The 20321-nt window shown below is 39.5% G+C and overlaps 1 protein-coding gene across 2 annotated transcripts in view; it reads left to right on the top strand.

The window, feature by feature from the left end:
- SLC6A5 (solute carrier family 6 member 5) overlaps positions 1-20321 on the top strand; it is a 1534607-nt gene that overhangs the window by 665975 nt on the left and 848311 nt on the right. The gene's annotated exons all lie outside the window — the stretch shown is intronic.

Below are 20321 nucleotides of genomic sequence, written 5' to 3'. Positions count from 1 at the left end.
AATATTAATAAAAACTACATTAAAACTTTTTATCCTACATACTTAAACAACAATGTGTAGGATGCATATTGAAATACACTAACAAATGTGAAAACTGATATTTAATGTATATTAAAATACATATAAATTTTATAATAAATATATATTTATTATATTATATTATTATTATAAAAGGGATTGGTTGATTATATCTATTTAATGCCCTTAATTTTAAAATACTGCTAATGTTACAAAGATCATTTAACTCTGGCTAAGTTAATTGCCATATGAGTTCGGCTTTTTCTAGTAACAATTCCCATGGACCACCTCTATCATTACTAACAATTTGCTGTAAAACAGGAAACTTAAAATCATGATTACTAAACTCATGGACATGCTTAGCCAATGCATTATTCAAAATTTATTTTCTTATTGCATACACATGCTCGTAGATTCTTTCCTTTAACATTCTGGTGTTTTTTCCTATATAGAATGCTGAACACTTTTGGCATAAAGCTACTTAAACAACCCCTTTTGCATTACAATTATGTTTGCCTTTCATTAAGTATCTTTTTCCTTTTATTTCAAAGAATTGACCCTGGTGAATGTACCTACAGTATTTATACATACCACATTTTTTCATGGTTCCGGTTTGTCCACCACATGACTGTTCATGCTTTCCTTTTTCAAGCAAATTTTTCTAATTATTTCTCCCTGCTACCATTCTAAAACCTTACACCAATCTCGTTCTGATTTGTGCATCATCAATGACCATCCAATTTTTCAACCTAATAGCTTTTATTTCATAAAGGTGTGCATTGCAAGTTGTTATAAATAATGTAGAAGTATCAAAATGGCTAACATTAGCTGTTACCATCGGATTAACTTCTTGATTATTTAAAATAGGTGACAAATGACCATTTAGTCTCTTAGTTCTAACTTCTCCATATAAATCATACAACATGTGGTCAGGATATCCCCTTTTTTAAGCATTTTAATCAGATTAATACATTCTGTGTCAAAATCAGTGTCTAGGCTCACCGTTCTGGCAGCTCGGAAAAACTGAACTCACTACCAAATATAGAAGTCACAAATGGCAGACCAGAGGTTATAAATCCACAAGAATTCAATTTATTAGTCCACAGGTATAAGCGCTTTTGTTCCAATCAAATCACATAATGAACTTCATCCGATACAAGGTTTTAAAATTTAAAAATCAAATAAGTAGACTTGAATAGGTGACATCACTTCCTATACCACATTTAAAGGGAAACTGACAAGCAAAATATTTCATTACTGTTTAAATACAGCTGTAAGAAATAAAACATGTAAAATGCAACAATAAACACAGAAGTAAAATGCACAAGATGCATAGAGGTATAAGAATTTCTCAAATTAGTATAAAAATATATAAATAAGTAAATAAATGTATAAAAATCAGTTGTTATGGTGTTGTATTCTATCCACACCCGACTATCAGTTAATATGCTTTGAGCCTGATAAATAGGACAGCAAATAAATAACATATTCCAATTTTTTTAAAATTTAAATTAATATCCTTAGAATGCATAGAATGTATCAAATCATTAGTGAAAACAGTTCTAGTAAATGTAAAGAATTAATACATATAAAAGTATTTTTTAAATGGATTATAATGTTGATATTAATTAATAAAACCAGTTGTGTTTATACATATAGTTCATCTTTTGAGGGCTTTCAGTTTTGCTAAACTACTAATGGACAAACTTTCATTAATGCCAGGCCAATGTACAGCATCCAGTTTAAGTTGCCAAATCAACTCAGCCCTTTCAATAAGGTATGGCCACCGAAAGTAAACTTAAAAACAGGATTAGTGAGCATGTTAGGAACATTAGAGTTGAATATGTCTGTAATGCACTGGCAAAACATGTGAAGGTTAACAAGGGACATCAGTTCAAATTCATTGTTTTAGAAGTTCAAAAACATAGAGAGGGGGGCTTTACTTTATTTACTTGCTGTCCTATTTATCAGGGTCAAAGCATACTAATTGATGGTGGGGTGTGGACAGAATACAACACCATAACAACTACTTTTTATACATTTATTTACTTATTTATATATATTTTTACTAATTTGAGAAATTCTTATATCTCTATGTGTCTTGTGCATTTTACTTCTGTGTTTATTGTTGCATTTTACGTGTTTTATGTCTTACAGCTGCATTTACACAGTTATGAAATATTTTGCTTGTCAGTTTCCCTTTAAATATGATATAGGAAGTGATGTCACCTATTTAGTCTATTTATTTGATTTTTAAATTTTAAAACCTTGTATCTGATGAAGTTCCTTATGTGATTTGATTGGGACAAAGGCGCTTATAGCTGTGGACTAATAAACCAAATTTATGTGGATTTATAACCTCTGGTCTACCATTTGTGACTTCTACTTTTGTTTTGGTGTTTTTCCTGGTTTTGAGCAATCACACCAAATATATAATGGTCTTCCCAAATCCTAAGGTGCATAAGAATGAAAATAACCCTCCACTACGTCCAATAGTGGATGGGCATAATTCCATTACTTATGCATGTGCCAAATTTCTTGACATTAATTTTAAGAAATTTTTAACTGAATATCTTCAAATATGTAAAGACTCATGGCATTTTCTGGAGTTAATTAGTAAAAAGGAATATTCAGACCATAGCTTGTTTTTAACGGTAGATATTAAAGATTTATTTTCAGTGATACCTCATGGGGAAGGTATTCAAGCCGTGGAAACATTTTTAACAAAACAAGGGATCAGTCAGTCAAAAATTAATTTATATACTGACTTGTTTGAAATCATTCTTAAAATAATTATATATAATTTAATGGGAGATATTTTCTCCGGCAAGTGGGAGTCACCATCGGTTCACCATGTGGTACTATTTTTGCCAACATTGTTACGGCGGTTTGGGAGGACCATTATAGATTTGGTAGCGAGTTCAGTCAACATATTAGCTTATATTTACGTTACCTGGATGACATTTTCATCCTATGGAATGGTAATAATATTGTGTTACAACAATTTCTTACTTATATTAATGGTACAACTTTGTATTTGAAATTTACGCATGAGGTAGATGGTAATCAGATTAATTTCTTGGATGTAAATTTGAGTAAGGATAGAGTTAGTGGCAGATATAAAGCCAAGATACATAGAAAGCCTACCTACTCAAATTCTTTTTTACAGTTCACAAGTGCACATCCAACAATAAATAAAAAAGCTGTGGCCAAAGGACAGTTTGTCCGAGCTGCCAGAATGGTGAGCCTGGACACAGATTTTGACACAGAATGTAATAATCTTATTAAAATGTTTAAAAAGGGGGATAGTCTGATCACATGTTGTATGATTTATATGGAGAAGTTAGAACTAAGAGGCTAAATGGTCATGTTTCACCTATTTTAAATAATCAAGAAGTTAGTAACAACTAATGTTAGCCATTTTGATACTTCTACATTATTTATGATAACTTCCAATGCACACTTTTATGAAATAAAAGCTATTATGTTGAAAAATTGGACGGGCATTGATGATGATGCACAAATCAGAACAAGATTGGTGCAAGGTTTTAGAATGGTAGCAAGGAGAGGAAATAATCTGAAAAATTTGCTTGAAAAAGGAAAGCATGAACAGTCATGTGGTGGACAAACAGGAGCCTGCCAAACACAGAAAAGCACCCGCACATATGTCAAGTGCACGGCTCAAGCCAATAAAACGAACAAAAAAAAGAGAGCCAGCACAAGACCTGTTTGAAAATAGGTGTATTTAAAAATACACATAATAAATGCAATGAAAATAGACTGTACATACATATGCAACAAAAACAAACTGCACAAACCGGTTTCGGATTAACAGCCTTCCTCAGTGTGACACAAATAATCAAACATCATTGCATTCCAAAGCAGCCCATTAATATATAATCAAAGAGATAGAACAGAGGCCAATCAAAACAATAGTCAAATAAAGCAATTAAAACTGCTAATTTAAACTGGGAGGAAAAAGCCCCCCCAGTTTGACAACCCACTTTTTTTTCTTTGATGTTCAGAACTTGATGTAGACCGGCTAAGTCATTATTTTTATACACAATACAATCAGTGATGGTAAATCTATAAAGACCAGTCCGATGGTTACAAATGTGCTTATATAAGGCACTAGTTTGTTTGTGTATCCTGATATCACTCAAGTGTTCACTAATTCTAAGCCTGAAAGGCCTAGAAGTTTAACAGAAGCAGCTAGCTAAGTAAATCACCCAAGTTGAGCTGCAATTGCCAAAAAAATCTGTATCATAAACATAAGAAGTATTTTTACTAGTAAACAGGTGGTTTTGTGTATATGTGAACAACATGAGCAATGACCACAGGGATGGCAACCTACCAACTTGTGCCCAGTGCCCTTTGTGTCAATGTTTTTTCATACCAGGCCCTTTTGTAGTGACTAAACAGAGAACCCAAGGATCGACACTTATGAAAAGAAAAAGAACGTATGTCATCCAAAATATCCATAAAGGGACCCTCACCCCCTAAAATGTTCCAGTGTCTAGAAACTATGTCCATAAATGATTTGGTATTTTTACCATAAGTAGTAACTAACCTTATCTGAGAGCCCTGAGCAGAAACCCGTTCTCTATACCTTAATAACTCAGATCTCTCATATGATTCTGCATGCTGATTGGCCACATAGATGTCACCAACCCTGTATCCTCGGGCTTTGAATCTGACATATAGATCCAATTTAAAATAATCGTTAGTGACAGTACTGGAACATATTCTTTTGACCCTGAGAAATTGAGACTTCAGGATATTCCTGATGACATGTTGGGGGTCGAAGCTAGATGCATGAAGTAGAGTGTTGTATTGAGGGAATTTCCAGAACACCTGTGTTTCTAATGTGTTCAAAGGAGTACGTGTGACCAGAACATACAAAAATGTTATCTCTTGTTTATGCCAGGTCAATTTAAATTCAATACCCCAAATATTTTCTATTGGTATAGAGCAACAGTCGCTCATGTTAGTAATGACCAGGTCAAGGATGTTGCTACCTTTAATGGGGTTAAGAATGAGCTGGGCAGGGCATTGGAATTAATTAGTTCCAGGAAACATTGGGCAAGTGTATTGGTACATGAATAGTTTTCCCAGTTAATGGAGGGGTAGTTGAACTCGCCCAGTATGAGAGTGTTAGGTTGGATCCTAATATTCTCTAGGGTGCTTAGGAACGTGAAGTGTGAGTCTTGGGACATGGTGGGAGACCTATAGCAAGCTACAACCTGAATTGCTGTCTTATTCAATGTTAGCTGCACCTGAAGTATCACTTGTACTAAAGCCTTTTCTGTTGTTCTTCACTGGCGCACAGATGTACATAATATTTTGTAAATTGTATTTTATAGGTCATACTTTCAGTGTAATAATGTAATCGTGATGTAACAGTCAATTGATGTTTGTACTGCACCTTATACAATATTTTGTTACGTAATCTATTCTTTCTTTGTAATTGTGTGTGCCCTAGTTGCCCATGTTATTGCAGAAAAGGGTCGTTGGGCCAGGTCACTTACCTAGTTATTAAAGCATAAATAAACAAAGAAATAAACAAATAAATAGCTAGATAGATCTTTCTTTAACCATGACATAGTGATGCTGCAGTCTCAGTCCAATGTATATGCCATGAGTCTTAATTAATTGCACGTATAACCTCCTGCAGGTGGCTTAGTGGTTACTATTGTCACCTTACAGCAAGAAGTTTTCTTGGGTGGGGGTTCCTTCTTTGTAGATCTGCACTTTTCACTTGTCCATCTACTTGCTTAACTGAATAAACTACTGGAGACTTCAAGAAGGTGTCTTTATTCCTCCCATAGGGAGGGTATCAGAATGACAGTCTCCTGGATCTGATAGCTAATGTGATTTTTATCTAGACTAATCCTTTGTAGTCTGTTTCTTGTTAGTCCCATCACCATCTGAGTCTTAGGTAGGAGATGATTTTATTTATTTATTTATTTTTTATTTAACATTTGTTAACTGGGAAAGTCAAACTTGGAATGAAGCCAATTTTCAGGAGAGGCCCGGGGAGAAATGCTCCAGACATATGTCTTTGTAATGTGGGAGGAAACTGGAGTACCCGGAGGAAACCCACACGAATGTAGGGTGGACATGCAGACTCCACACAGAAGGCACCCCAGCCGAGAATTGAACCGGAGAACCTCTTGCTGTGAGGCAACAATGCTACCGCTGCACAACTGCGCCATCTGTGATGGGGCTAGGTTTACATACAAAGAGTGCCAATGTGTCCAGTGTGTTATGATTACAAGCTGTGAGGTGGGAGGGACTTATAGAAGATCTGCAGATGATAAGCTGGATTTGCCCCTCCAGTCATGCATGAATAAATGCGCCAGTCCATCTCCTGGCTAGAGGTGCTGGATGACTATGCAAATAAGATAAACTAGAATATGCCTAAAGAAAAGAAGTAATGCCCTTTCACTTATTCTGCACCTGTGTCTTTGGCCAAGGAAGGACCAATAAAGTGAATCAGTTGCCAAAGGAATTCTATCATCAGGTTTCAAGCTAGAACTATGAAATGGCTAAACTGTTGGGATGACCTAATAAAATCCAATATTCTAGACAGCTGCATTTATTGCATATGTTTCTGGCTTGATTAAAAGAAGAGATACAGTTCCTTAACAGCACAAAGACCTGTAGCTGGACATAAGACTTAGACCACTGTTACCAGCCTGCAAGATACATTATGTAATTTGTTCACATTAATTAACCATCCTATAACCTAGATACTTTACATAAAAATGGTAAAAATAACACAGCACACAGCTAAACAACCATTTAAAGCAATAAAAGCAGGGGAGGTTAAAGCAAACTGCTGGAAGCAGAACTGCAGGAAGAAATATTAACAACCTCAGCTATGTAGGCAATTCTGACGACTGAAAGCAATAGGAAGGTGAGGAAACGTCTGCTGATGAAGGTGAAAGTAGAAAATATCGAAGCTGGTTTGCTGCACATTAAAAGGGAGTAAGAGTATGTACGCTATTCTCTGCCCTATCAATTATTTGCAAGTAGATACAGAATAAGTGGATGCAATGACATTTCATTTTTCTGTGGTCAAAGATCGCTGCAGATAGTGACAACAGCCTTAAAATTAAAAGATACTTGTTTATTAGCAGGAAAGCCCCAGTAATTTATGCAAGATATCACACTGTCAGTAAAAGTCTATATAGTCAAAACTATAGTTTCGCCAGTAATACTATTATGAGGTCAGTAATATAAGTAAGGTTGTCCTTGGGAAAACTGATACTTTGGAATTGATGTGTGGAAAAAATATTGAAAATCCTGTGAACTAAAGGCCAAGTCTGTCAATACTTAATAATAACCATTAAACCAAGGCCAAGAAGACTGCCTGACAGCTTTTTTGCTCCCCTTTTTTGCTCTCTTTGCCTCCCAGTCTTGTGAAGGGGTAACACTTCTGCTTTTTTCTCTTTCAAGGATCCTTGCAATTATCCCATACATGTCACAGGTTAGATAATGGTATTACCAGGTTTTTGCCTAGTTCTTTAGGGATTTTTGGGTGAATCCCACCATGCCTTTTTTCCAGGATCACCCCATCTTTTTCCCACCAGTCTGACTAACTGGAAATGTTATGCATCCATTCTCTTCCTTTCTTAGTACTGGGAAGAAGTACACATTCAGTAGCCCTGCTTTTAGCCTTGCTTACTTCTCAATCCATTTTGCTGTTTTAAGCTGCGGTGGTACAGCTGTAGTGCTATTGCCTCACAGCAAGAGGTTCTCCTGTTCGATTCTTGGCTGGAGTGCCTTCTGTGTGGAGTCTGCATGTCCTCCCCATGGTCGAGTGGCCTCCGAAAGACGTGTGAATGGGCGTGCCTTTGCTGAAGGTTGGGCGTCGGGCTGGCAACTTGGCACCATAAAAATCTACTGCCAATCATTAGTGGACCAGAGTTCCGCTGTGGCGACCCCTAACTGGGAAAAGCCGAAAAGACAAACAACTACCAACCCCCCCCCCACACACACACACACTGTCTTTCTGTGCTAAATTATTTTCATTTAAAACTTTCTGTCAGCCTTCATGATTGAACTAACATATTTCCCTAGTTTGTACCTCTGGTTTTCCTTTTTAATTTGCTGCTTGATTCTGTTATTACGGGTGTGCAGGCTTTTATCACTGTTTATATTTCCCCTTTATGCTGCTGTTGTTTAATAAGCTCTGTGTATTTAAAAATCTTTGTTTTCATCTCCTATGAAAATGCCAATGTTTCCCTTTGTTTTGATGTACATATTTGTTATACACAAAGCCTTGCTTTTCTCATGGCAGTTTGTAATTATGACTTTTTTTCTACTCATTGTTCCTCTGGTTACCTGACGTAATGATATGTATTCTCCTGTTTTACAATCCTCGGCACTAAATTCATCACCCTGCTGATATCTGGAGAGTAACAGCGGTGGTAGCCATGGAGGCCTGTGTGCAGCTCTGCACAGGGGGGTATACTGAAATACAGCAATACCATATCTTGTCAACTGCCTTCCAAATTTGTGTTCTACAAATAACTGTGCTGAGTAATGTTATCATTTCACAATCTCAGCATACTAACTTATCTTTTATTTGGTTACTTACCTCTTAGATTTTTTCATTTACTTGTGTAGAGTTTCTACTTGTCTTTTTTGCATGGAGCTTTTTACATAAGAAACTTGCTGTCATTTCTTTCTCAGTACTTTTGTAGTGTGTCTGTATATCAGTCAGTGCCTTTGATGCATAAGCAATGGATCTATCCTCCTGCAACAGAAGTGTCTTAACCCTTGCTTACTTACCTAAGTTTTTAGGGTTGAGGACAGTGTCAAACATTTATGTCAGAGTTGGTGCTGCTATCACTTACTTCTTTAGCAACTCAGAACTCTTTTTATGATCTGCTGACGAACAGCATACTACAACATGTTACAGCACCTTTCTCAACAGTGCTGTGATGTTTGACAAGTGTAGAATAACTTGGATTATACAAACACCCCCCATTAATATTCCAAAACGTGCACGCTGATTGGTCAGTGTGCCCATTGTAAATCAGACTTATACTAATGGAAAAAGGTCCGGTCGCCCGGACTTTTTACATTAGTAGAAGTCTTTTTTTTTGTGTGTGTGTTGGACAGCATGGGAGAACAGAAGAGCTCCATTGCTGTTATATCGCTATGTTAAACGAGTTTAACATAGCGAGATAGCGTAAAAAAAAAGCAACGGAGGAAGGAAGATCTCCTTTGCTTTTTTTAAAGCTATCTCACTATGTTAAACTCTTCTAACATAGCAAAACATATTTTAAAAGGCAATGGAGATCTTCCTTTCTCCGTTGCTTCCACACACAGCTCTGATGTATTGGATAACCATACGCATGCGCAGTACATCAGAACTGCCACAGAATACTGGGCAGCTGCGGAAGGGCAGCAAGGAGGCATTATACAATGCCATTATTTAAGAAACGTAAGTATTTTTTTTCTTAAATAATGTCATTGTATAATAGCAATAACCTACTTCTGGGTGTGGGTAATGCTGGATTTACCCACGGTTGTCTTTGGCCACTCGGGCTTCGCCCTTGTGACCAAACCACACCAACCATGGGTAAATCCAGCATTGCCCACACCCAGGGATGGGTTATTGCTTAAGTATACCATTTACAAGAAACTCATTAGGCATGATTTCTTAATTGGCAGCTGCATATTTACATTTGCATAAACCTTGTCAGCATCTTGTTGAAGACCATTTGCTGTCAAAACATGTTCTGTTTACTTTTTTAAAAGTGGCACATATTTGACATTTTGCTTTGAGGAGTTAGAAATGATGCCATCTGTTTGTCCAATAACATAATTAACTTTCATATTCCTGTTTTGTTGCACTGTAGATCAGAATTGCTACTTTCAGTCCTTTCCAGCAGTGAGACATTATCACCAGCCATATGAAGTTTCTGTGCTGACAAGCAACTGTGGTTTATTTAGACCCATGTCCAAAGTAGAAATAACTCTTTTGGAAGGATGTATATCTTCTTCTTGAAATGTTTTTATTACATTTTTTGTAAAAAAGAAAGACACGTGGACTATTTTAATAGCAGATTTAGTAAAGCAAATCTTCAAGAGATTAAATATTAGCAAGGTGTTATATCGGTAATTGGTTGGTCCTAGATTTATTTTGATGTATTCGCTCATGCATTAACTGGATGGGTGGGTTGGTTTCAGTAGCACTTTTCATCTGTGACCTGGATCCTAGTCACAAATAAGAAAATATATGCATATTATAATTAAATAATCATGGTGCAGTTAAGAATGTACATCTATGTATACAGATACACAGTACTAAGAAGGATGTACAATGATAAATATAGCCAGTAATTGCAAGTAAAGTGATTGTAGAAGTTATTTATGGTACCTAATCGTAAAGCAGCAGTGAATGTGGGCAAGTGTCTTTTACTATAATATTTACAAAACAGTGTAAGAAACTTCTCCGTGTGGAAGATTTTCAGTCCATATATCTCTAGTTAATCACTGTATATTAATCAGATCAGACAATAGTAATAGAAGTAGTGAACTAAAACTCATCTTAAGTAAAAACAAAATAATAATAAAAAATATATAATTGTACAGAATTACTAAGTATTCAAAAGTAATCCAAGCAGCCATGTAGTACACTGTCTTGGATGAAATCACAGACTTAATAATCTGCTTAATAATCTGGTTAAATAAGAGGTACCACATCATTATAAATTTTACTTAAAGTACATAAGGGTTATATTATTATGACAGCTACTAGGTAGGGCAGGACCAGCTCGAATGTCACACTGATGGGGGAAGGGATGTGAATTTAACACACTTTGTTTTACAGCACAATAAACCACTCCCATGCCTGATAAAAAGTATATATATATTTAGAAAGTTTGTGAGGAAATTATTACTCTATTTTTGTTTTACTTGGATCACTTGTCTGTGTACTTAATAAAGGATTTTTGACTGGAAACAGACTGCCTGCCTTGCTTGGATTACTTTTGAATACTAGTAATTTTGTACAATTATATATTTTTTATTAATTTTTTTTTTTACTTAAGAGTTTTAGTTCACTACTTCTATTACTATTGTCTGATCTGATTAATATACAGTGATTAACTAGAGATATATGGACTGAAAATCGTCTACACAGAGAAGTTTTGTACACTGTTTTGTTTTTGGACCCACTATACTTGTTTAGTGGGTTGTTTTGAGACTTCGGGGATACCAGGGAGATTACTTGTTTCTTGTTACTATATTATTTACATATTTTCATCATATTCCAATGTTATTCAATCTGATGAACAGCATTTATGAATCGCACTACACGAATATACATTCATATAATTTAGTCTGTACGGCAGCAGTCAAGTACGACTTCACTTTGAGGATCTTTGAATTTTTTTTTTTTTTTGCCTTTTGCCCTCATTCTATTGCAGTGTTATTATACTTTAAATCTGTGTGCTTTCAAGATTGAAAAGTTCAAGGTTAAGGCCAGGAAGCAAATATTTCAAGGTTGGGGCCAGGAAGCAAACATTTATCTGTATCTGAACTGTGGGAGAAACAGAGAAAGTACAGTTTTGTACCTACCATAAATGTAGATGTCCGAACTGGATAGCATCTGCAGTCATAACAACTGGGTTGTCCTGTCGTCAGGCAGCCCTTCGGTCGGCCGGATTCCAAAGTCCGGGTCCGGCTTCGGCTGATGTCGCACTTCACCCGACGTCATCTCTGCTGGTCTTCGGGTATAAAGGCATCAGCCGACGCCATTTTCCTCAGTGTTTCTTGCCCCAGATGCCAGTTGCCCTCTTGGAAGGCTAAATTTTGGGTAAAATGCCAATGTTTCCAAAAGGATAGAAGGCAAACACAAAAATAAGCATGTATGTACATATATACAAACAAATACACCATAAGAGACTCCCCACCAGCTAGCTATTAGGAGGGTAAATACCCTAGGAGTACCACAGAGGGAAGGAGGGAGGGTAATCCTGACTGCAGATGCTATCCAGTTCGGACATCTACATTTATGGTAGGTACAAAACTGTACTATGTCCTTCATGGATGCATCTGCAGTCATAACAATTGGGTAGAATACCATAGCCAACTAGGGCAGGAGGAAGAATAGATTATGGTGTGGTTAGGATCCCTTGCAGTACAGCAGTGGCAAACCCTGCTCGGGATCTGGAATACAGAGGTAAATTATAATGCTTGGCAAATGTATGCACGGAGGTCCAAGTAGCCGCCTCAATAATGTCCTTGGTTGCCACTCCTCGTAAGAAGGCTGTGGTAGTGGCTGTTGCTCTTGTAGAATGAGGCCGTATGTTCTGTGGAATTGGTTTTCCATGGAAGGAGTAACAGAATCGTATGCAATTTCCTATCCATTTGGAGATTGTCTGTTTGGAAATTGCTTTTCCTTCCCTTCCTGTTGCATAGGCTACAAAAAGCTGGTCAGTTTTTCTGTTACTTTTGTTCTGTCCAGGTAGTAGCGTAGCTGTCTGTGTACATCCAAGGTATGCAGCATTCTTTCCCTCTGTTTTGTGGGTTGGGGAAGAAGGTAGGTAGGTGGATTGCCTGGTTTAAGGACACTCTGGATACCACCTTAGGCATAAATGTAGGATTAGTCCTCATGGACACTCTATCTTGGTGGAAGATTAGGAAGGGTTGTACTGCCATTAGGGCCTGAAGTTCAGAAACCCTCCTTGCTGAGGTTATTGCCAGTAGGAAAGCAGTTTTCCATGATAGATGCTGTAGGTCTGCTGTTGCTGCTGGTTCAAAAGGTGCGAGTGTCAACTTTTCTAGCACAAAGTTCAAATCCCAAGCTGGCAGTGGTGGTTTCCTAGGAGGTTTTACATTCTTGATCCCTCTGAGGAACTGCCTGAGTAGAGGATGCGAGAAGACAGGTGGATCAAAGCTGTATTCTGCTGAAATAGCTGATGCATGTATCTTGATGGAGGAATAGGACAGGCCTGTATGTAGAAGCTCTGCCAAGTACTCCAGAATGTTAGCAATATCTATATTCGACACATCCTTTCCTCTTTCAGCACTCCAAATGACAAACCTTTTCCATTTCCCTGCATAGTTCCTTCTTGTTGAAGGTCTGCGGGCTTCAAGGATAATGTCTTTAACCCTTTGGGAGAGATCTGGAATAGTTGCTGCTATGTGATGTGCCATGCAGTCAGTTGCAACGTTTTTAGGTTTGGATGCATGATGCTGTAGTTGTTCTGAGTTAACATCAAAGGCATCAGGGGTATTGACCACATTTTGTCCCGAGACATGCTCCTCAGCAATGGGTACCAGTGTTGTCTTGGCCAGTTCGGAGCTATCAGGATTATCCTTGGACGTTCCTCCTTGATTTTTAGTAATACCTTGTGTATCAAGGGAAGAGGTGGGAATGCATATGCTGTCAGGCCTTTCCAGCTGAAGGAGAGCGAATCCACATTCGATGCAAGTGGATGGAATGTCCTTGTGCAGAATTTTTTGAGCTGGTGATTGAGGGGAAGTGAATAGATCTATCTGTGGCATTCCCCATTTCTTTGCGATGGTCTTGAAGATGTCCGGGTGTAGCATCCATTCGTGAGCATCCGAGGTGGTTCTGCTTAACATGTCTGCTAGAGTGTTCTCCTTTCCCGGTACAAACATTGCCTGTAACTGGATGTTGTAGCTGAGTGCCAGGTTCCAAAGGTCCAAAGTCATTCTGCATAGGGGGTATGAATGAGTGCCTCCCTGTTTGTTGATGTACCACATGACTGTGGTGTTGTCTGTCCTTATCATCAAGTGGCCTTCTTTGAGAAATGGTCTGAATTTTTGGATTGCCAGTTTTACTGCCAGAATTTCTTTTAGGTTGATGTGCAGGTGAAGCTGGTCCTGCGTCTACAATCCTTGTACGCATTTGTCCAGCATGTGAGCCCCCCATCCTAGGTCTGAGGCGTCTGTTGTGATGGTTTGGCTTGCTTGATAGTTGTGAAAGGGTAAGCCTGGGTTTGACTGGCATGCTTGAGCCCACCATAGGAACTCCTGTTTTAGGCATGGGATTAGTGGAATTTCTGCTTCTAGGCTGTGCCTGTGTTGGGACCATAAATTCTTTAGGTACCACTGTAGTTTTCTCATATGCAGTCTGGCATGTGGAACCAAGATTATGCATGATGCCATGAAGCCCAAGGCCTGCAGAACTTTTCTTGCTGTTAGCTTGCTCTGGTTTGTTAGTGCCAAGAAGTAAAGAGGAGATCTTTTGTTTTTCTGCAGTTAGGAATGCCATTTGTTTTACTGTGTCCAATTCCACCAAGAATGTCCTTGTTTGGGATGGAATCAGCCTTGACTTTTGTAAATTGACTGTGTATCCCAGTGCTTGTAGCAAGTAAATGACCCTTTGTAAATCTGTTGTCAGCTTGCTTTTGTTGTCCCCTTGTAGCAGGCAGTCGTCCAGGTATGGATAAATTTGGATTCCTGTAGTCTGCAGTGGGCGATTACTGATGCCAGGCATTTTGTGAATACTCTGGGCGCAGTAGATAAGCCAAAGGGCAATGCTGAGAATTGATAGTGCTCTGATCCTGCAAGAAATCTGAGGTATCTTCTGCAAATTGGTCGAATGGGGACGTGCAGGTATGCCTCCTTGAGATCTAGAGTTACCAGCCAACACTCCTTGCCCAGCATGGGAAGAAGTTGCTGTAGGGTCAGCATTTTGAATTTTGGGACAATGATGTATGTGTTTAAGGTGGACAGGTCGGGAATAGGTCTCCAACTTTTCCTTTCTTGGAACTAGGAATAGTCTGGAGTAGAATCCTTTGCCTTGTTCTGTTATTGGTACTCTTTCCACAGCTCTCATCTTTGTTAATTGCATTATCTGCTGTAGAGCTTCTGTTTTTGATTTGGAGGCAGGTTTGGCATTCCTCTTTGACTGGTAAAGTGTGGAAGTGGAACCGGTAACCTTGGTCTATGGTTTGCAAAATCCACTTGTCTTTTGTGATATAGTGCCAGTTCTTCGAAAATAAGGTTAATTTTCCGCCTAATGGTGCTGCTATTTGTTCCCTGGTAGGCGGAGTTAGAATCAAGTCACTGTGATTGCCCTGTTGTAGTGGTAGTGGCTGTGCCTGTGCCTCTGTTATTACCTTGCCACTGTCGTCCTCTGTAGGCACCCCTCTGGATTGATTTCTGCCTCTGGAACGTCTATTCCTGCCCCTTTGGGATCTTGTGGAGTCAGGAAAGGACCAATTTTGGCAGGCCAGTTCCTGCTAAACCTTGGGGGCTGAACCTGCAAGAAATCTTTAACCGTTTGTACAGATTTTGCCTTTTCTTCCATTTTCTTCATTACCTGCTGGGCAGGTGTACCAAACAAACTGGTCTTATCCATAGGAGCATCTAATAACTTAGCTTTAACATGATCCGGTAAGACTTGTTCCTTCAGCCATGCATGTCTTCTTATCACTGTGCCAGTCATGGCTGATCTAAATGAAGCCTCCAGTGCATCATAGCCACATTTTAAGGAATGGTTACTAACCTGTTGTATGTTATTTACCATTTCTAATAGATATTTCTTATCTATAGAGTCATCAGAGGATAGCTTTTTAGTTAACTGATCAAGCATAAACTCTTGGTATTGTATCATGTGAAACTGACAGTTTAAAGCTCTAGCTGAGAGAGTAGCAGAGGTGTAAACCTTTTTGCCCCATCTGTCTAAAGACCTGGCTTCCCTTTCAGAAGGAATAGGGTTTTTTGCTGTGGTCGAGGCTACTGCCTTAGGGCACTGGGATATAGTTTCGGGGTCTGCAAGTGGGGCCTTGTATAGGTGATGATGAGTGTCTGGCACTCTGTAAAATCTATCTGGTTTGGCAGGTGCTGGAGGTAAGGAATCTGGTGCAGTGCAAACATCATTAAATGCATCGTCCACAACAGAGAGGACAGGAGGTATAGCTAAGGGCCTGTGTTGTGGTAGGTGCAGAAAAGTCCTAAGTCTTTTTCTGGAGTCTGAGAAATCCTGTTCCTGCCATTGGAATTGTTCTCTCATGGTATGTAAGGTTTCCCCAAAGGAGAATTCTTCTGGTGGAGAAGCAGCTGGAATGGATTCTTCAGCATCTGAGTCCTCATAATTGGAGAAAGGAGCCTCTGGCTGGTCTGTAATATCTGAGTCATCCGCAGAATCATCAGAGGACACAGGCTCGAGGGGCTCTGCTCTAGGTCTCTTTTCTGGGGGCTGAGAGGCCCTGTCTGGGTGAGATTGAGATCCCCTAATTAAGGATATTAAATCTTCTGCCAGAGTAAGCATTTGTGAACTAGAAGTGGGCCTGGTTGAGGGGGGTTTAACAGGCACTGATTTAGTAGATTTGGCTGCTTTAGCCCTGGCAAAGGCCTTAATAGACATGGCTGCAGGAGGCCTAGCAGCACCACGTGCTGGGGTAGAGACATCCAAAGGGATGGTGTCTGATAAGTCACTAGTAACCACTGTAGTAGGTAAAATTTCTGAGGCCGATTCAAGTAAAGTAGCCGGAACCTCAGTAGTAGTCATTGATTCGGCTGTACTCTGATCGCGGTTTGCTTGACCATGGTTTCGGCCGAAACCGCGGACCGCGAGTGTCGGTCTTTTTCTTTGCGTTTTTTAACAATTTGGGTAGTCGGAGGATCCGACGGCATAATGTACGCAAAATCAGAGCCGAAAAACTGTTCAGCAAACTCCGACCGACGTCTAAGCGTTCGTCGGTTGAAAGAAGCACAGGCCGAACAGGCTGCTACGTCGTGGTCTGGGCCTAAACAAGGCAAACAGTAAGAGTGGAAATCTTTATGAGGTATTTGTTTCTCACAAGTTAAACAGTTATTGACTTTTTCTGACATCGGCTGAGGCAAGAAAGAGTCCCCAACGGTGTACTTAGCTTTTAGAAGTCTTCGAAGGAGTATTCGGTAGTAGTAATCTCTGGATCTGACCGACCGGCACTTGCGAACAGCTTCTGCTTCGGGCACCACGCGGCAAGAAAGACTGAGGAAAATGGCGTCGGCTGATGCCTTTATACCCGAAGACCAGCAGAGATGACGTCGGGTGAAGTGCGACATCAGCCGAAGCCGGACCCGGACTTTGGAATCCGGCCGACCGAAGGGCTGCCTGACGACAGGACAACCCAGTTGTTATGACTGCAGATGCATCCATGAAGGACATCTGTCATATTTATTTAAGGCAACTAAAGCAATTCAATGCACCGTTGTGAGAGATGTCAGAAAAATGATCTACAAGTTTAATTTTTTATATATAGTTTGTACACTTACATTGTTTTATTGTCTTGCTTTTGTTTTATTTTAGTATTGTTTTGCTTGAAATGTGTTTTCTTGGAGCTTTGAACGTTTTCTGTTACTGCCAGTCTTCAAACATTTGTATTGTATTCTCTGAATTCTAAGACATTAGCTGTATTTGAATTTATGGGAGGAGCTGAGAGTAAGAGACACTGGTGTTGACACATTTGCCTGTAGAAGCCATTTTAGAAGGGTGGTTCACCATATGAAGATGAGTTATTTAATATGGAGTAGTTAGCAATTCAGTGAGTATTTCTTGGAAAGTCAACAAGATATTTGTGATGGTTAGTATACACAAAGAAGAGCATTAGGTTGTTATTTTTATGTTTGGATAAGAACCAGTTATCAAAAAATATATGTGAACAGCTACTATGGTAGTATTCCGGGCAGTAGCTGGGGATAGACATTGTTCAGCATACTATGGTATTAGAAGCATTTGTTGGACAATAATTGTGTGGCTACTAATAGAGGCTAAGATAAGTTAGCCATTTTAAATGTTTTGATTTTAAAGATTAGTAGAAATTACAGACAAGAATAGGTATGCGCCCAGAAGTCAGATGAAGTAAAACAGGTGAGGGCATGTGAAGGAGCGAGTTTAGTAAGTAATTTCCAAACAGGGTAGTATAGGTTCATAGGTAGGTACTAGGCTATTGGCCCTAGGGCCTATGTAAGCCTAGCCAAAAATGTACCCTGGCTTTCGCCACCGAAGAAAATTATTTTCCTGTGCCCCTGTCGAGCAGAGCCACAGAAGTGATCCCTGGGGTGAATTACCTATCTCCCATCCAATCATCAAGATTTTTCTTGAAGAGTGCTAATGAGGGGCTCTGTTTGACATAGATAGGTAGTCTGTTCCAGAGTATGGGAAGTCTCTGGGACAGGAATCTATCCCTCCAGCATGTTCTGTTCATTGTGATGACAAGGTTTAGGTCCCTAGAGCGTGTAGCTCGGACGGATTGGGATTTCTTTAAGTGGAGCATGTCCAACAGCTCTGGGTCTGACATAGCTTTGTATGTTAGGCAGAGATTGCCTCTGAGTAGGCAATATGTGACGGAGTAAAGCTGGAGTTTTTCGAGACGGTCTGCGTAGGGCATCTGTTTGAGGCCAGTAATCCTCTTTGTGAGGTTATTCTGTGGCCTTTCCAGTTGTTGTTGTCTTGTGAGGTACATACCAAAAGGGGCTTTGTACTCTATAATGGGTCTAATGAGTGATGAGTAGAGGGGAACAATAACCTCTTTTTTTCTGGATGAGAAACCTTTTGTGATGAGGTGAGCCATGTAGAAGGATTTCCTGATCACTGTGGCAATGTGATTATCAAAGGAGAGACTACTGTCCACATGTGTCCCAAGGTCTCTTATCACATTTTCAGTGTTAAGTAGACTACCAGCTATGTGGTAGTTCATGGGTACAGAGTTTTTATTAAAGGGGATGACAATACACTTTTTGGCATTGAGCTTCAGGCCATGGCTTTGACACCAGGCATCTGTCTCAGTCAGGCCCTTTTGTAGTATGTCCACATCAATAGGAGTTTTGATTATGGCTCCTAGTTTGCAGTCATCTGCAAACTTTGTTAGCCAAAGACCTTCTGTGTTAGCCTGTACTTCAGAGAAGTAGATACCGAACAGGAGAGGACCTAGAACTGAACCCTGCGGTACTCCACATGTCACTGGTCTGAAGTTGGATTTGGAGTCTGCTACTTTTACAGTGTAGGTTCTGTCCATGAGCCAGTTGGCAACCCATCTTGTGACATAGGGATTTATACCTAGTTTAGTGAGCTAATATATAATTCCAGAGTGGGGGATGGTGTCGAAAGCCTTGGCGAGATCTAGATAAGCTGTGTGAACCACCTTACCCTCATCTATGGCTTTGGTGACTGCTTCAAAGAAGTCAATCAGGTTTAAGAGACATGATCTGCCTTTTACAAATCTGAAATGGGTAGGGTCCAGAGTTTGGAGATTACCAATGTCTTTGTTTATGAGGTCCATGATGATACATTCCATGGTCTTGCAGACCAGGCTCATCAGGCTAATGGGGCGGTAGTTCCCGGGGTCCATCATGGCTCCCCCATTGTGGAGTGGGATAACCATCGCGGTGCGCCATTCAGTGGGCACAAAGCCTGAGGTGAGGCTATGACTGAACATGGTACTTAGGTAGGGTGCCAGTTCATTCTGTAGTTCATGTAGAACGCAGCCTGGGATATTGCCAGATCCCATGGATGCTGTGTTCTTCGCTTTGGAGAGTGTGTTTTTTACCTGTGTAGCTGTGATTACAGGAACTTTGCATTCTTCTGGTATAGAGATGGGCCCTCTAGGGGGTGAGAGGGGGTAAAATTAGCACTGAACCTATCTGCCAGGATGTTGGCAATATCAGTCGGTTCTGTATATTTAGTGCCATTGTGCTGTAACTCAGAGCAGATCTGAGTGTTGCCATTGAGATTCTTGACATAGCTATAGAATGCTTTGTAGGTGTCTTTAGAATAAGTGGTAATTTTGTTTTCGTAACTAGCTTTGGAGGATTTTATCAGGGATCTGAGCTTTTTAGTGAGGTTGACCAGGGAGTCCCTCCAGCCATGGGATTTTACTCTTTTTTGCAACAGTTTCCTTCTTCTGTTGTAGAGTTTGTTTATGGCACAGTTTAAGCTTAACCAATTACCCCATCTGAGAATCAAACCTTGCACAGTGAGTCTATAGGGTAACCACTTTACCCATTGTACCAGATCTTTGCCCCTATGCTTGGACAAGGGGACAATAATGATGAAAGTGTTGAAAAAAGACAAGAATAGAGAGGTAAAAAAGATGAAGAGGAGAAGTTTGTACTCTAAAGAATGGAAAAATCTAGGAGGCAGGTATAGCGGAGAGTGAGAGAGAGAGAGAGAGAGAGAGAGAGAGAGACGTGGCATGAGTATCACTTAGAGTGGAAATGCATTTACACGTCACGCACAGCAGAATGTTTACATACTTGGAATATGTACATATAAACTGAAAATATATGTTGTATTATGTTTAAGCAACCATGTGTCTCACAAT

This window comes from Protopterus annectens, chromosome 9.part0 (assembly GCF_019279795.1).
Source record: "Protopterus annectens isolate FY-2018-M chromosome 9.part0, PAN1.0, whole genome shotgun sequence".
Lineage (NCBI taxonomy): Eukaryota > Metazoa > Chordata > Ceratodontiformes > Protopteridae > Protopterus > Protopterus annectens.
The sequence above is the reverse complement of the archived record's forward strand: the minus strand, read 5'-3'. Positions and strand labels throughout refer to the sequence as shown.